The sequence below is a fragment of the Simochromis diagramma genome, unplaced genomic scaffold (genome assembly GCF_900408965.1).
Source record: "Simochromis diagramma unplaced genomic scaffold, fSimDia1.1 OVJJ01000047.1, whole genome shotgun sequence".
NCBI lineage: Eukaryota > Metazoa > Chordata > Actinopteri > Cichliformes > Cichlidae > Simochromis > Simochromis diagramma.
This window is the reverse complement of record NW_024387002.1, coordinates 1-15,029: the sequence shown is the minus strand read 5'-3', so window position 1 is coordinate 15,029 and position 15,029 is coordinate 1. Positions and strand designations below refer to the sequence as shown.

At 42.3% G+C, this 15,029-nt stretch overlaps 1 long non-coding RNA gene across 1 annotated transcript; it reads right to left on the bottom strand.

The window, feature by feature from the left end:
• Nucleotides 1-8,710: 8,710 nt before the first annotated feature.
• LOC120739217 lies at nt 8,711-12,003 on the bottom strand. Its single transcript, XR_005697148.1, has 3 exons — nt 11,990-12,003; nt 9,577-11,926; nt 8,711-9,332 (listed from the first exon to the last, which is right to left on the bottom strand). It is a non-coding gene; the product is annotated as an uncharacterized LOC120739217 (long non-coding RNA).
• Between the last annotated feature and the right edge of the window lie 3,026 nt (nt 12,004-15,029).

Below are 15,029 nucleotides of genomic sequence, written 5' to 3'. Positions count from 1 at the left end.
ATTACCAACAGTAGATGTGCTGTATACACAGTTATATCATAAATCTAGGGGTGCTGACTGTGTGTCAGTGAATGCATCGTGTGTGTTTCATGACTCCATCTAGTGGACTGATAGTAGAGCAGCTGATGGCAGCTTCCTCTGCCTCACACTGCTGTCTGACTGCATTCAGCTGACACTGAGATGAAGCAGGAAAGAAGCAGCTGATATTTGGACAGCACACATGATAGAAAGGAGGATTTCAGTTGTGCTTTTAGGTCAGTTCTTGTTGTATCAGATCTACTTATTTTTTCATTATAATTCAGTATGTGATGTTATTCCTATAATCCAGATTAAACATGTAATCTGCTGTGAAATATACTTAATAAGTAAAAAGGAGATGTGATGAGACTGTCAACCACACGTTCTTATGTTTTACAGATCAAAGATGGAGAAGTCTGTTGAGGAGGAGCTGCTGAACAAGCTGGATGATTTGGGTGAAGAGGAGATGAACCTATTCAAATTTTATCTGCGTAGAGGACCTGGAGGTGGTTTTGAGACCATCAGATGGGGCAAGCTGCAGAAAGCAAGTAAATGGGAAACAGTGAATCTGATGGTGATGAAATATACTGCTGACCATGTGATGGAGGTGACGAGATTGATTTTAAAGAAGATCACTGAAGGTCAGTCAAAGGAAAAAGAAACAAACACTCAGTATGGTATGCAGACACAACACAGGTGCACTTTCCTCCTACAGAAGGACAGCACGTAAGAGCGACAGCTCAAGGTAGTAGCCAAGAAAGTGGCCCCCGAGAGCAGGAGAGCTCAGGGAGGACCACCAGAGGGGAAGTCGCACAACCCTCCGGGAAAGAACTGAGGACAGCCTCAGAAGTGGGGTCACCCAGCAGCCACGGTGCAGAAGCCCCAGGGGGCTGCAATGACGTGCCCACAGGCCCTGCCGGCAGCAAGCCGCACCAGACTGAAGACAGAACTCCAATGAATGAAGGTTTGTTTGGTTTAATAAAGTCTAACTTTAGTTAACTGTAGATTAACATGACAGAAGAGATTTATTTAATCTCTAACCTGAGAATGTGAGACTTTTAACGTTAGAGGTTTTGTAAGAGTGTAGACAGATGAATACAGCCAGAGCAGTGGAGTTAGCATCAGTGAGTGCAGATTCCTACAAAGCCAAACAATGTCGGACTCCGCAGTTTTCTCTGGTCCCCTCCCCAATCAGACAAGGAGTGACATGCTTAGCTGCATGTTCTCCTTAAATTGCTGGCGTGGTGGTTTTCAAAAAATGATGTGGGCTTCATGGATAATTGGCAAACCTTCTGGAGAAACCTGGTCTTGTTAGAGACGGCATCCATCCCACTTTGGATGGAGCAGCTCTCATTTCTAGAAATATGGACAAATTTATTAACCCCCCCCCCCCCCCCCGACACCCCCGAGTCATTCCAACTACCAGAAATCTCGAAGCACAGGCCGAGGGGGCGGTGTGGCAGCAATTTTTCACACCAGCCTGTTAATCAACCAAAGACCCAGAAAGACTTTCATTTGAAAACCTGATGCTTAGCCTCGTCCACCCCAGCTGTGAAACTCAGAAACCAGTCTTACTTGTTATCATCTATCGTCCACCTGGGCCTTACACAGAGTTTCTGTCTGATTTCTCAGACTTTTTATCTGATTTAGTTCTGAGCTCAGATAAAATAATTATTGTGGGTGATTTTAACATCCATGTAGATGCTAAAAATGACAGCCTCAACATGGCATTTAATCTGTTATTAGACTCAATTGGCTTCTGTCAAAATGTAAAAGAACCCACCCACCCACCACAAAAACTCCCTGAAAAGCCTTCAGTTAATCCAAAATGCTGCAGCAAGAGTCCTGACAGGGACTAGAAAGAGAGAGCAGATTTCTCCTGTTTTGGCTTCCCTTCATTGGCTTCCTGTTAAATCCAGAATTGAATTCAAAATCCTGCTCCTCACATACAAGATCTTAAATAATCTGGCCCCATCTTATCTTAACCCTTTAAGACCTACCATAGAACCAAGTCCGCCAGAGCTTACTTTATATTTTTACATGCTGTAGTGCCATTTTTGGGAGCATTTCAAGTTGCTATACATCAATACAACTGTTATAGCCCATATTTTAATAATATGTATGCATTAAGTCCATAGTAACTACATTAATTGCAAAAAAGTGCAATAAACTACAAAAAGATTGAAAATCGTTTTTGGTTTTTTTTACATATATTTCTACTTGGAGAAATTTAAGAGGCTTATCTCTCAAAATTTTAAAGACAAAAATGTTGCAAAAAATAGTTTACAACAGCAGGAAATTTATTTTGAGTGTATTCATAGTTTTATTTTTGAGATACACCAATTTTTATATACTGCAGTAAAAACGAAAAACAATCCTATGATGCAAATTTGCAAAGAAAACAGCATGTGCATCAAAATAAACTATTTCCAGCAGTGCACTTCGAGTTCTAAGCGTCCCAGCAACTATTCAGAAAAGCATAAAGTCAAACATGACTTATAAAAACACCAGTATATGCTTTTAAGGCCTACAAGTAAAAAACTACATTTTCCGCGAAAATGACGTCACTTCCGGTTTCGGAAATGGTGGACATGCGATCGTTCGCGCTGACGTCTATTTCAATGTGGGAAGTGTTACGAACAGCTGATCAGATTGGCAAAGCGTGTTTCTGGAATATTATGTTTTTGTTCCTGCAAGGGCTTTTTATGCAATTTTTGCAAAGCTTTATGTGGAAGGAAACCGTGACTTAGGACAAGCTGATGGCATAAGATGTAAGTACAACTCCTCCGGTTTCATATGCAAAAAAAAGTATTGCGCTAGCTTATGCGGTTGCAGTGCTACCGGGATTTTAAAATAGTTACGCAAAAAAGAGCATGCCCGCTCCGACCGGCTTCAAAGGGTTAATGACCTTGTAGTACCATATCACCCTATTAGAGCACTTCCCTCTCACACTGCAGGCCTACTTGTTGTTCCTAGAGTATTTAAAAGTAGAATGGGAGGGAGAGCCTTCAGTTTTCAGGCCCCTCTTTTGTGGAACCAGCTTCCAGTTTGGATTTGGGAGACGGACACTATCTCTACTTTCAAGATTAGGCTTAAAACGTTCCTTTTTGGTAAAGCATATAGTTTCGACTGGACCAGGTGACCCTGAATCCTCCCTTAGGTATGTTGCAATAGACGTAGGCTGCTGGGGATTCCCTTGATGCATTGAGTTTTTCGTTTACAGTCACCTTTCTCACTCACTATGTGTTAATAGACCTCTCTGCATTAAAACGTACTTGTTATTAATCTCTGTCTCTCTTCCACAGCATTTCCATCCAGTGATCTAATACGCATCATTCAGCAGTTAATACCTGTCATTCAGCAGTTAATACCTGAGCGTGAAAGTTATTCGAGAAGTGACCTAATAAATATGGCTGAGCATTATCAAAGAAGTACAGCAATAGCTTTGGCTATTATATGTTTCATTATTGGATCAGCATCAACAGCTGCATTGTACAAAAAGAAGAGGTGAGGATGATAAAATAATAAAAATGTTTTATTTCCTGGCTTATCATATTTTTCGACACTGTAATAAAGAAAAAACAGTAAAATAAAATTAGAGAAAAACACAGGAGGTATGTTTGTCTCTTTCTTACGCTGATTTATCTAAAAACTAATTGTGGCGGAGGTGTGGTTTCGGGCCTGCTGCAGAGGAGGGGAGTTGCAGTGAGCTCACCGGGTGGCGCGGAGGCACGGAGGAACAGGTGCAAGGAACTGGTTTGATGACGAGAGACTCTTTTTATGTCTCCACAGTAAGAAGAAGCGAAGAGAGATGACTAAAGAGAAGGTGGAACCAAGAAACCACACTCACACTTGTAAATAAAAGCACTATAGAAATGACAATAACTGAAGTGTCTGTCTATGGGTCGAGGATCACACTAATCCTGTCTTCTTTCTTTAGGAGGACACATATAGCACCCTGTATACAAAACAGAAGGTAGGACAGTGAGCTGTTGACCGAGTGAGCTGCGTCGATGTCTCTACAGCTGTATCAGAGCCTTTAGCTTTAATCACATGTGCTTCTCTCCTCACAGTGAAACATGGTGAAGATAAAGAGAGAAAAAAAATGGTCTCCTCCCCCAGACTAAATGGTAAATATACAGGTCCTTACATGGTGCTTTTCTACCTGAGCACTTAGTGTGCTTATACAACAACATGCCTTTTTCCCACAAGCACTTTCCAGCTTCATGTTCCAGAGAACAGCTTGGGGTTCAGTATCTTACTGAAAGACTCAGGGCATCAAACCACCAATCTTCCAATTAGTACATGACCTGCTCTTGAGTTACAGACACCCCATAAACATGTCCTAGAATCAAGTTGTGATGCAGCTGGATGCTGACATGTTGTGTTTGCAGTGGAAAGAAATCAACCATCTGGATCATCATCTCACTACACTCACGCACTTGAGCACTTTGAGTACTTCAGGAGAGTAGAAAAGTGCTATGTAAGGATCAGTCCATTTACCATTTACACTGAAACCTGCACTGCTCCTGCTGACACACTCTTGGTCATGTGACAGTGCAGACAGACTCACACAGAGCTCAAAGCAGGAAGTGGAAATCAGACTGAAGATGGAATCATGCGATATTTGTGGAAAAATTATTTTATTTTATTTTTTTATAAACTGAATCATTCCAGAACACTTTTGACTGTATATATGTTTATATGTATGTTAATAAAAATTAAAACGCATGCGACCGGTTGGTGTTCTCACCCCAATGGGTCGCAGCAGGTGGCCGCCCCTCCCTGAGCCTGGTTCTGCCGGAGGTTTCTTCCTGTTAAAAGGGAGTTTTCCCTTCCCACTGTTGCCAAAGTGCTTGCTCATTTCAATATAAAGCGCCTTGAGGAGACTGTTGTTGTGATTTAGAGAATAGAATAGAATAATCCTTTAATTGTTCCACAAGGGGAAATTTGGTTAAAATTTGCCGCTACATAAATAAAATTGAATTGAGTTGAATTGAATTGAATATTAAAAATAAGCTTAGATTTTTCATGATGTCTGTACTTTCACAAAAACTAATCTTTGATATTTGTATGTATGCAGCAGCAGCAGTAATGTCAGATAAAATATTTCTTGAAGAAAATATGTTGTTAATTTCTTCACATTTTACTTAAAATTTCACCATTCGAATATTTAAAGTAAATTTTTCGGGGTTTGATGAGTTTAATCAATCTGTTATGTTGATTTCTGATGCTAGGGTTCAGTTTCCTATGGTGGTGATCGCAGGGTGTGAACTGGTTAAATGCCAGTATGACCCTCAAAGTAAATGTCAAGGCCAGGTGATAATCTTCCAGTTCTTTAATTGGTAGATTTAGTGGAACACATGCGTAGGTGGATAGGTGTGTGTGTGTATAAACACCAATAATCACATTAGTAGGCTACATAACATATTACAGTCACGTACTTGTCTTTTTGAACTTACTACTAGGCTGACAGCCTTTGCTTATAGCCTTCACCATATTTGGCAATAAAGAAAATAAACATTACTTAATTCCTGTGTCCCAATTGCTTAAGATGTTAAAAAAGTAAAATAAGGCAAATAAATACAATAAAAAAATCACCAACACATACTAAAACTTAGCTTGGTCTAGCCAAAACTTAGCTTAGCCATAAGCTAGCTTGGGTGAAAGTTATGAACAGAAGATGCCCAGAGCGATATAACACATGGAATATCCTTCTTAAACAATAAATATCCTGTTAGTCACCAATCTTTTGGATGCATACTCTGAAAGAAACCACATAAACTGTACCCAAGCATAACTTATACTGATTCGCACTGCTTCCATGAACACCAGTTTACATCCCAACAGAACTTTACTTCTAGGCTAAATACTGCATCACAATCCTACCTTCAGAACAACCGCCCCCAAACTTTCACCTACAAGTTTGCAGAATGGAGTTTACTGCCCATCTGGTTCTGGTACTGCAGGTAATCAAATGAGGTGGCTCACTGGTCGCATGAAGGTACGGGTTAGGATCTGTGAAAGAGAACACAGTGATCCCTCCCCACCTCGTCCAACGACTGGGTGGTTAGATAGAGGGCCACTGGAAATGCACGGGCCGCCGCACGTCATGCGTAGTCCCCCATTCCCCTTCCCCGTCTCAGTCCTCCTCTTTCTTTCCCTGAAAAGCGACCGTTTCGCCCCCAGGAGACCCTGAGACAGCACTCTTGGTCACTCCCCATTTATATGGTGCCCTTTATTTACACACTTAACCTATTGTTTAAATATTTTTCTTAGTCCGAATCCATGTTCTTTTCAATCCTTTATTATTTATTGTTACGTTTTCTTCTCATTTATTTTATTGTATTATCTTTTTATTGTCTCATTAATTTGACATTATTGTGTATTTTAATTTAATTTTTTAAGGTAATATTTAGGGACACATCATCAGTAGTGGACCTTGGAATCATTGGGTGTTTCGGCCATTATCACTAGACACCCTCTTCCAAGGAAGGCCCTCCCAAGGTTGATCACGCCTTGGAGTGTGTCATCAACTAAATAAAATCACAGTGCTTAATTAATGCCTATCTGGGCTTTAATTTTTAAAGTTTCCAAGGGGCCAATCAGGCCCTGTCAGGTTCAGTCCAAATCCCACGAGGTGCCGCGACTTTGTAAAGTCCTAACGTTAGTCGTTTTATCTTCATTTCAATAAAACCATCCAAAATCAAGTATTCCTGTTGTACCGTTAATTGTTGTGCACATTTAATGAAGTAGTGTATTGTTGAGCCGCATTTTAAAGAGCCAATGAGGCCCTATTTGGGTTCATCTAAATCTAACATATATCCGTGACTTTGGAAATTTCACTCATTAGCTCACAATTATTCACTTTTAGCTTCTACAAGTTTAAAGTATTAATATCATCACATAGATGTTTCTCCTTCATTCGTTTCCTATATTTGTTATCATGTATTCCCACTTACCTGCACCTTGTTCTTCAAATGAGGCTTCCTCCCCGACCTGTCTGCCACCTGCTCCCTGTGCTCCATGTGCTCTGCCTGGTCTAACTTCCTGGTTCCCATCATGCTCCTGGTCGGTATCCAGGGCAACCACTTTTGTGTCCGTGAACTGCCATTTTGAAATCCGCCATCTTCTCTCTACGGTAACTATTTTGTGTACAGTCGCCATCTTGGATCATTAGCTTTAGCCATAGCTCAATGTTAGCTTCCATATTAGTATCAACGAAACTTAATATAAAGTTGACTAGTCACATGTACATATTGTCCTTTATCATGTGTCACTGTCATATAATTGTTAGCATTAGCTTAGTATTAGCATTAGCCCTCCACCATTTAGTAACCAAGGGCGACTGTGTTTGTTTACAACGAACCGCCATGTTGGATCTGGATGAGTTCCTCCACCATCTTGGGTCTTCCATCTTCTTGTCACCAGGGGCAACTAATCCGTGTCCAGCTGGACCACCATTTTGGATCCTGATGAGCACTGTCAGCCATTTTGTTCCCATTGATTAATAGTCGTCATTTTGTGAGTTTGAGAATCCTGATCTAATGAACATATTTTTAATATTCAAAAAGACCATATCATTTAAAACTAAATCTAAAAAAGAGGTGAGAAAGAGAGAGGGAAAAAAAAGTGTGGGGGGGGGGGGGGGAGAAAAGGGAAGGGAGAGAGAGAAAAGAGAAGGAAGAGCCTTTTCAATCCTATATTATTTACTATTATTATTTACTATTATTATATTACTATTATTATTATTATTTACTATTAGTATTATTAGTACTATTATTATTATTTACTATTATTATTCTTTACTATTATTATTATTTACTATTAGTATTACTATTATTATTATTACTATTATATTTATATTTACTATTATTATTACTACTGTTATTATTTACTATTAGTATTATTAGTACTATTATTATTAGTATTATTATTACTACTATTATTATTCCTTCTCTAAAGAGGTGAGGAAGAGGGAGAGAGAGAGAGAGAGAGAGAGAGAGAGAGAGAGAGAGAGAGAAATTAAAAAGCAATGAAATTCAAATTTTGCACTACAGACCTCACAGTGTCTGTCTGTGTGCTTTGGTGTGTGTGCTTTGGTGTGTGTGTGTGGGTGTGTGTGTGTGTGTGTGTGTGTCTCTCTCTCTTTGACACAAAAAACATGTCAATGCACTTGCAACTACTTTAATATGCAAAGAACAGGACTTCCCAGCTGGGCGCCCTCCTGTGGACCACAGGTGCAATTGATTGTCCAAAGCTGATAACTATCACCTTCTGACACTTTGCACCGCATTGAGCCAGCAGAGGGAGCACCTCTTGTTCAATCCCAGTTGCACAGCAACTGACCAGCTTCTCTCTGTGTGCTTTGGTGTGTGTGTGTGTGCTTTGGTGTGTGTGTGTGTGTGTGTGTGTGTGTGTGTGTGTGTGTGTGACAGACAGAGAGAGAGAGAGAGAGAGAGAGAGAGACACACAAATCAAAAAGCACTGAAATTCAAATTTTGCACTGAAGACCTCACAGCATCTGTCTGTGTGTGTGTGTGTGTGTGTGTGTGTGTGTGTGTGTGTGTGTGTGTGTGTGTGTGTGTGTGTGTGACAGAGAGACAGACAGACACACAGAGAGAGAGAAATTAAAAAGCAATGAAATTCAAATTTTGCACTACAGACCTCACAGTGTCTGTCTGTGTGCTTTGGTGTGTGTGTGTGTGTGTGGGTGTGTGTGTGACAGACAGAGAGAGACAAACAGACAGAGAGAGAGAGACACTTGCTGTGTATTTAAAAAACAAACGCTCAAACAAACGAAAGAGAATGACAGAGGCAGAAAGACACTGTTTTATTTGTGGTAACCGATGATGTCTTGCTATCGAATTGTACAGTGCATCCTGAAGCCGTGTGTGGACCAGGAGATGACACAGTGCTCCAAAGGCATGGTTCTGCTGCCTCCTCCTCCACCCACCTGCTGCAGACGCTTCTGTGAAGGGAAACTGCTACATGTTATGTCACCGATCCCTGCCATGCTGCGTGTCTAACGACCCGGCAGGGCCTGCTGAGTACAGTGGTGGTGGAATCAGCCCCATCGGACACTCCTATCTGCCACTTTGACCTTTTTATTCCGTCAAATTTTGACCCGTTTACACCAAGTCCAGAACCGTTGGTGCTATCGACATGGGGTCTTCACCAGGGTGTCCGGAGGACCCCAAAACCCCCCCGTAGACACCACTTCCATCCCTCTATGACACTTACTTTTCCAGTTATTCCATTTTATTCCGTCAACTACTGGCTATTACCCCCTAACCTAACCCCTAACCCTAACCCTAACCCCCTAACCCTAACCCTAACCCTGCAAAAACAGAAATACTTACCTTTGAAAATTGAAATACTTACCTTTCAAATTAAAAGAACAATTATGGAGGTAGAGGGATGTGAGGCTGCGGACCATCGGGGTTGATGGCCCGTGCACGCCCTGTTCCTCCTTCGGGAGGGACAGGTTCTTTTCTTCACCCCTAACCCTAACCCCCTAACCCTAACCCTAACCCAGTAGGGAGTCAAGTGGGAAACACTAGGGGAAACAAGTGGCAAACCCTGACCCTAACACTAGGGGAAACAAGTGCCAAGCCCTAACCATAACACTAGGGGGAACCAGTGGGAAAACCTAAGAAAACATCACCAAACACTAGGGAAAACAAGTGGCAAACACAAGGGGAAACAAGTGCAAGTCACTTCCTTTGACTTCACAAAACATGTCAGAAAACTTAGCAAAAATGGTCATGCTAAGCTAGCCCAATGCTAAGCTACCACCACAGGAAACAGTAGGGAGTCAAGTGGGAAACACTAGGGGAAACAAGTGGCAAACCCTGACCCTAACACTAGGGGAAACAAGTGCCAAGCCCTAACCATAACACTAGGGGGAACCAGTGGGAAAACCTAAGAAAACATCACCAAACACTAGGGAAAACAAGTGGCAAACACAAGGGGAAACAAGTGCAAGTCACTTCCTTTGACTTCACAAAACATGTCAGAAAACTTAGCAAAAATGCTCATGCTAAGCTAGCCCAATGCTAAGCTACCACCACAGGAAACAGTAGGGAGTCAAGTGGGAAACACTAGGGGAAACAAGTGGCAAACCCTGACCCTAACACTAGGGGAAACAAGTGCCAAGCCCTAACCATAACACTAGGGGGAACCAGTGGGAAAACCTAAGAAAACATCACCAAACACTAGGGAAAACAAGTGGCAAACACAAGGGGAAACAAGTGCAAGTCACTTCCTTTGACTTCACAAAACATGTCAGAAAACTTAGCAAAAATGCTCATGCTAAGCTAGCCCAATGCTAAGCTACCACCACAGGAAACAGTAGGGAGTCAAGTGGGAAACACTAGGGGAAACAAGTGGCAAACCCTGACCCTAACACTAGGGGAAACAAGTGCCAAGCCCTAACCATAACACTAGGGGGAACCAGTGGGAAAACCTAAGAAAACATCACCAAACACTAGGGAAAACAAGTGGCAAACACAAGGGGAAACAAGTGCAAGTCACTTCCTTTGACTTCACAAAACATGTCAGAAAACTTAGCAAAAATGCTCATGCTAAGCTAGCCCAATGCTAAGCTACCACCACAGGAAACAGTAGGGAGTCAAGTGGGAAACACTAGGGGAAACAAGTGGCAAACCCTGACCCTAACACTAGGGGAAACAAGTGCCAAGCCCTAACCATAACACTAGGGGGAACCAGTGGGAAAACCTAAGAAAACATCACCAAACACTAGGGAAAACAAGTGGCAAACACAAGGGGAAACAAGTGCAAGTCACTTCCTTTGACTTCACAAAACATGTCAGAAAACTTAGCAAAAATGCTCATGCTAAGCTAGCCCAATGCTAAGCTACCACCACAGGAAACAGTGGGGACTCACTTACCTTTACTTCAGGAAGCACCTCAGAAAAGTTAGCGAAAATGCTAATGCTAAGCTAGCCCAATGCTAAGCTAACACCACTGGAAACAGTAGGGACTCACTTACCTTTACTTCAGGAAGCACCTCAGAAAAGTTAGCGAAAATGCTAATGCTAAGCTAGCCCAATGCTAAGCTAACACACCAGGAAACAGTAGGGACTCACTTCCCTTTACTTCAGGAAGCACCTCAGAAAAGTTAGCGAAAATGCTAATGCTAAGCTAGCCCAATGCTAAGCTAGCCCATTTATAGCGATGACAGAACAACAAAGCATCATGGGAACAAGGAAGTAGGCTCCGTTCCATCATTTGCATATATCGCCCATCATGCCTCTGAACAACCTACAACACACCAAACCATGATACTGAAGGGCATGTCCAATGGTGACCTCTGCTGGCAGCCAGCAGCGAATCATACCCTGACTGGCCACCAGGGTACGCTTTATCCTTGGGATAGGAGCCTAAAAGGCAGCCCCCTGCACTCACTGCCTTTCTGGTTCTGGTCCCAGCTACCGTATCTGCCCTCACCCGTCGCTAGGACAGATACGGATCGCATAATTGGCATCCCGGTACGATTCCGCATCCGCCGATAGGTCACATGACTATGTTTGGTCACCTGACCAAAAATATTCCGTCACATGTTGGGTCACTGATCCCTGCCATGTTGGGTATCTAACGACCCGGCAGGGCCTGCTGAGTACAGTGGTGGTGGAATCAGCCCGATCGGACACTCCTATCTGCCACTTTGACCTATTTATTCCGTCAAATTTTGGCCAATTTTGCCCTAAGTCCAGAACCGTTGGTGCTATCGACATGGGGTCTTCACCAGGGTGTCCGGAGGACCCCAAAACCCCCCCGTAGACACCACTTCCATCCCTCTATGACACTTACTTTTCCAGTTATTCCATTTTATTCCGTCAACTACTGGCTATTACCCCCTAACCCTAACCCCTAACCCTAACCCCTTCTTACTCAACACCTAACCAGCCAGTGCCTCGTGGGGTTGGGGGTGCCCCTGCCCACTAACAAACCCTAACCCTAACCAGGGGGGTCCCTAAAAGAAAAAAACACAAAAAAAGCAGAAAGAAAAATAAAGAACAGAAACATAAACAACAAAGGACGGGATGTCAAACCAAGCAGGGGGTGCCATAAAAACAAACAGAGAACTTAAAGATAAGAGAAAGAGAAATAGAAAAATAACTACGAGAAATAGAGAAAACACGTACACGAAACAGGACGGGATGTCAAACCAAGCAGGGGGTGCCATGAAAACAAAGAGAAATGTAAAGAAATAAAAACAAATAAGACAAAGAGACAAAGAAGAGAAATAGAGAAAGCAGCAATGAAAAACAAGTAAGAAACTAAGGAAAATAAGAGAAACAGAGAAAGCAACAAAGAAATTAAGAAAGAAGTTTTGAAAAACACAAATAGAAAACCTAAAAGAAGGAGGAGTCAAATAAAAGTATAAAAGCCAAGAGAGGCAGAACAGAGAACAAGCAGTCAGAAACACATTGGGCCAGCCTGAGGAAGGCGAAAATACGCCGAAACGTCGCGAAGGCCCAATGAAGTGCACTAAACCCTAGACATGGGTAATTTTTTGAACCAGGGCAGGGACACCACCACCCAGCCCCATCGATGGCCCGTGCACTCCAGGCTACCAGCTTGCTGGTGGCCTGTTCTTTACTCAACACCTAACCTAACCACTTTTAACCCTGTGCTGGATTTAAGCTTATCCCTGAAGCCCAACCCTGAGTTCAATCCTAAACCTAACCACTTTTAACCCTATATTGGAATAACCCTTAACTCCAAACTCCACCCCCCTTCCCTCTCTTTCCCCTCCTCTCTCTCCCTCTCTCACACTCTCTCTCTGACCCTTTTCTCTCGTTTTTCCCCCCCCCTTTCCTCCCCCCCACTCCCCCATCTGGAGCTCATCACAGTGGAAGCCTCATGCCCAGGATGTTAAAATAATCCCTCTTTCAGGGCACCGAGTTAGGGACATGGTTCCTTGAGCCAGGAGCAAGGATGGCCTGAGCACTGGTGCCCGATTGCCTTCGGCAATCGAGCCCCCATCTTTCCTTCTCCAAAATCATACTGGTCACCACCCAATGCTCAGCTTCCACCCCAAATTCTCAATTTGATCAAAACAGATAATGAATATTTCCAAAACCACTTTAATGTAGGACGAATTAAGTCCAATTTGACAGTAGAAGAGATTAAGGCCCTAACTGAATTGAAAGGAAACAAACAAATTATCATTAAACCAGCAGACAAAGGAAGCGCAGTCGTGATTTTGGATAGGGACCAGTATTTGGAGGAAGGCTACAGACAATTGAACGACAAAACATATTATTTGAAACTAAAAAAACCCATTTACCACGAAACAGTTCCATTGGTGGAAAAAATTATTAATAATTTGAACCAAAAGAAATTTATAAACCTAAAACAAAAGAACTATTTACTGGGCTCCGCTGAGCCAAGAGGAAGGCTTTTTTACATGCTGCCTAAGATCCACAAGGATCCGGCGAAATGGAGTGTCCCCTTTCAGGTGCCCCCAGGGCGACCAATCGTTTCAGACTGTGATAGTGAGACGTATTATACAGCTGAATACCTGGACTATTTCCTGACTCCTTTATCCACAAAACATGCAAGCTATATTAAAGATACATATGATTTTGTGGATAAAGTGAAGCAAATAGAAGTCCCCATTGATGCTTTTCTGTTTTCCATAGATATTGACAGCCTTTACACAAACATTGACATTGGTGAAGGCATTGACTCCATTAAGAGAGTCTTTCAAAGATACCCGGATAAGAAAAGGCCAGAAAAAGAATTACTACAACTTTTAGAAATAAACCTCACAAGGAACGATTTTGAATTCAATGGTGACTTCTATTTACAGATTAAGGGAACGGCTATGGGGAAAAAGTTTGCCCCAGCATATGCGAATATTTTCATGGCAGAGTGGGAGACCTCTGCATTAGATAAGTGTATTAAAAAGCCACTACACTATTATCGCTTTTTGGATGACATCTGGGGAGTTTGGCAACATTCTGAGCAGGATTTTGAGGTGTTTTTGCAGACTTTAAATGACCACAATGCCTCTATCAAGCTCAAATCAACCATCAGTAGAACCTCCATTGATTTTCTGGATACGACCACCTTTAAGGGCACAAATTTCATGAATAATCACAAATTGGACATAAAGGTTTTTTTTAAACCAACAGATACACATGCCCTGCTATTTAAAACCAGCTTTCACCCCAAACACACATTTGCAGGAATAATCAAATCCCAACTATTGAGATTCCACAGAATCTGTACACAGAAATCTGATTTTGGAACTGCTGTCAAGACCCTGTTCTCTGCTCTCTCCACTAGGGGGTACTGTTGGTCTTTCCTAAGGAGGTGCTTCAAATCATTTTTGCTGACAAAACCAATTGATGTTTCCCCTTTACTTCCAGTGGTCATCACATATGCCCCTTGCACCTGCAAATTAGTCAGGGCTATTAAGAACAATTTCCAGAACCTGTCTCGAGATGTACAGACACTCCATAACCACAAGGTGATTGCTGCCTTCAGGAGGCATAAGAATCTGGGTGATCTCCTCATTCGAGCCCAAATCACGCCTCTCTCTGTGCCTAGGCGGAGAGATCAAGGACAATTTTTCCAGCATCACAGGTTGGTGCGCAGCCACTTCCAATTGCCGGTTTTTTTATGTCAGTGTGCAAAGAGGACCCCGAGTCCAAAATTGTGTATATTTGATTGCCTGTGGGAGATGTGGGATCCAGTATGTGGGGGAAACTGGTAACACACTGCTCACCAGATTCACTCAACACAGGTACAACATTACACGGAAAAAGAACACTCACACCCACCTGGTCAAACATTTTTTATTGCATGGCTGGGATTCTGTCACAGCGACGGTCATTCAGATCGATTCGAGGTGGACAACACAACAGAGATGGAGAGCTGAGAGGATGTGGATTGCTAAACTAAATACAGTTTATCCACATGGCCTCAACGAAAAGGGTTGTAGGAGGTATTAATCCAACACCATGTATATGTTA